The following is a 3,379-nucleotide window of genomic DNA, read 5'->3' as shown; positions in this document are numbered from 1 at the left end:
CCGAGGGGGCGTCACAGGTGTGACGTTACAGGCGGTGCCGGCTCCCGGCCAATCAGACCGGCTCCCCGCCGCCCCACCCCGCACGGTCGCTTGTGAGGTGCCGGGAGCTGCCGCGTGAGCAGCAGACCGGATGCGGGGGGAGGTGCGGGGCGTGCCCGGGCGAGCCGCTGCCGCTGACGTCCCGGAGTTTCCTTCCGCCCCCGGGCAGCGGCTGAGGCTGCCAGAGCCGCTTGGGGCTGCGAGCGGAGCCCCGCCAGCCCGGCCCCGTTGACCAGCGCAGCACGCGCGGGCAGGGGAGCGACGAGCGAGCTACTCCGCGACCCCTGTGTCGCTCGCCCGCAGTCCAGGCCGGACCGGGGTGCGCGAAGCAGGCCCGAGCGGGGAGATGGCGAGGGACTGGGAGGGTCTTGCAGCGGGTGAAGGAAGTTAAGGGGTAGAGCCTGTGTGTGGAGGATGGCTGGGGTAGATGGGATGCTTCACCTTACAGTCCCAGCAAAGCTAGTACCTGTCTTCCAGTAACATGGCAGCTGCACTGGTACCAAGCTGCGAGTAGGGGCAGGCATTTTTATCTCGCCTCAAACCTGCTTGTTCCTGCCCATCGCTAGTACTTGCACCCTTGCTGTCATTGGCACAGCCGCCCTGTGTGCGCTAGCTGCTGAAATACGTGTGCTAGTTTTGTTTCTTTAGCAAAGGCCAGGAATTAAGATGGACTCAGCCACATGTGGAGGTCAAAATAAGAACTGCTGGGATCTCTGCCATGAAGGGGAGTGGCTTTCCCGGACCTGAAGACCAACTTCTGTTGGAGAAAAAGACAAGCCTTGAAGCTTATACAAAGCTTTCCTTCAGGTCTGTGAAAAGTAGAATTCTGTGTGGCTCGAAAGCTTGTGTTTCTTACCAACAGAAGTGGGTCCAATAAAAGATATTACCTGACCTACCTCGTCTCTAATATGCTGGGACGGACACAGCTACAGCTGCACTGCGTACATGAAAGGGGGGAAGGTCAGGTTGGGACTTAGACCTCTGTGGAAGATAAAATGAGAAATACACCTCTACCCCGCTATAATGTGACCCGATATAACACGTAGCGCAGTTGCAGCGGGGCTTGGGTGGTGCTTTAAAGAGTCGGGCTCCAGCTGCTGCGGGGAGCCCTGGGCACTTTAAATCCCGCTGGAGCCCTGCCACTGCTACCCTGGGGCTGCAGCATGGGAGGGGTTGCCGGTGATTTAAGGGACCCAGGGCTCTGGCTGCTGTGGGGAGCCCAGGGCCCTTTAAATCACTGCTGGAGCCCCACCGCCGCTATCCCGGGGCTGCAGCAGTGGGGTTTGCCGGTGATTTAAAGGGCCTGGGGCTCCCCTCAGCGGCTGGAGCCCGCAGCTCTTTAAATCACTGCCGGAGCCCTGCCACCCCTGATATAATGGGGTTTCAGCTATAACGCAGTAGGAATTTTTGGCTCCCCACGACTGCGTTATAGCGAGGTAGAGGTGTAGTGTCCCACAGCAGATAGGTGAATTGGAGTAGGGCTGGATCTGTGGCCTATTTGGGAGGAGAGTGTGAGATTCTGGGACCATTCTGCCCATTGGTGCCCTATACAGAGAGCTGGAATTGGGGGGAGAGAGAGAGAGAGAGAGCCAGGGGAGAGGCTCTTGGAAAAGGTGTCTGATCTGGAGCTTCTCCTGATGGTGCTTTAAAGTAGTGACTTTATTTTTAAATGCAAATGCTTAGCAGGAGGGAGCAGATATTTCTTCCCCAGGGTTCATGTGTTGGTCTCATTCCCCTCTGTGACACTGTCCTCTGTTGTGCCAAGCTGTCAGAAGACTGAAGGTCCAGTAGAGTCCATTCCACGGAGGGCTGGCAGCTGATCTAGGGAAGAGGCTGAGGGAGAAGGTGTGTTTTCCTTACCCAGTGGTAAATCTGGGAAGTTAGTGCATCTTGAGGCTGCATTAACAACTATATGGAGCCCCCCTATGCCCTATTGTATAAGCAACCTCTAAAGGGGTTTCCAGGAACAGATACACTCAGGGAAAGCTAAAGCATGGGTGGGGCGGGGGGGGAGAGACTGCTGATGTGAAGACCTCTATGGCAGTGGTTCTCAACCTTTCTAGATTACTTGTACCCCTTTCAGGAGTCTAATTTGCCTTCTATACCCAAAGTTTCACCTCACTTAAAAACTCGGGCTTTGGGCTTCAGCTTTCTGCCCTGGCCCCCAGCTAGTCTAACGGTGGCCCTGGTGACCCCAGTAAAGCAAAATCACAGTTTGAGAACCGCTGATATAGTATGTAGAGCAGTATAAACCAGTCATTGTGTGAAATTTTAGTTTGTACTGACTTCACTTGTGCTTTGTATGTAGCCTCTTATAAAACTAGGTAAATATCTGGATGAGTTGATTTAACCCCTAGAGGACCTCTGCATACCCCCGGTTTACATGTATCCCTTGTTGAGAACCACCGCTCTAGGGAATCCTCTGAAATCTGCATGGATCTTGGGAGATTTATTGGTTTTGGAGACTGACATCTAGGGCAGTAGGGTAAACCTCATCCGCTAACATAATGACGTGAAAAGCTTGGTGATTTTTTTTCTTTATGGGGTGTGACTTCATCGTCCACACAAGTTATTACATCAGTATATTAGAATTTTTTTCTGTAAGGAACAATCCTGTATTGGCCATGTTCAAAGAAGTAGATAAGCTAGACAAGACCTAATGTGCCTTTTCCATCTCTACTGTCAGCTGGGTGCAACCTGGGAAGAGTTTTCCCTGCTTTTTTCTTCCTGCTGAGCACATCATATGGGCCAAAAGAAATCTGATGAGGTTCAGCAAGGGCAAGTGCCGAGACCTGCACTTAGGACGGAAGAATCCCAGGCACTGCTACAGACTAGGGACTGAATGGCTAGGCAAGAGTTCTGCAGAAAAGGACCTAGGGGTTACAGTGGACAAGAAGCTGGATATGAGTTGACAGTGTGCCCTTGTTGCCAAGAAGGCCAATGGCATATTGGGCTGTATTAGTAGGAGCATTGCCAGCAGATCGAGGGACGTGATCATTCCCCTCTATTTGACATCGGTGAGCCTCATCTGGAGTTGTCAAGGTATTATTCCCACTTTGAACATTAGCGTCCAGAAAGTGGGGACCTGCATGTACCCTACTAAGCTTAATTTCTAGCTTAGATCTGATAATGCTACCACCAACCAAAAATATAGTGTTTTGGTACACTTTTTGTCCCCCAAAATCCTTCCCTGGGGGACCCAAGACCCAAATCCCTTGCGACTTAAAACAGAGAGAAATAAACCATTCCCCCTCCTTTCCCCCTCCCAGACTTTCCCTGAGAGATACACTGATCCAAACTCCTTGGATCCTAAAACAGAGAGGAATTAACCTTTCCACCC

The sequence above is a fragment of the Gopherus evgoodei genome, chromosome 1 (assembly GCF_007399415.2).
Source record: "Gopherus evgoodei ecotype Sinaloan lineage chromosome 1, rGopEvg1_v1.p, whole genome shotgun sequence".
NCBI lineage: Eukaryota > Metazoa > Chordata > Testudines > Testudinidae > Gopherus > Gopherus evgoodei.
This window is presented reverse-complemented; position numbering follows the sequence as displayed.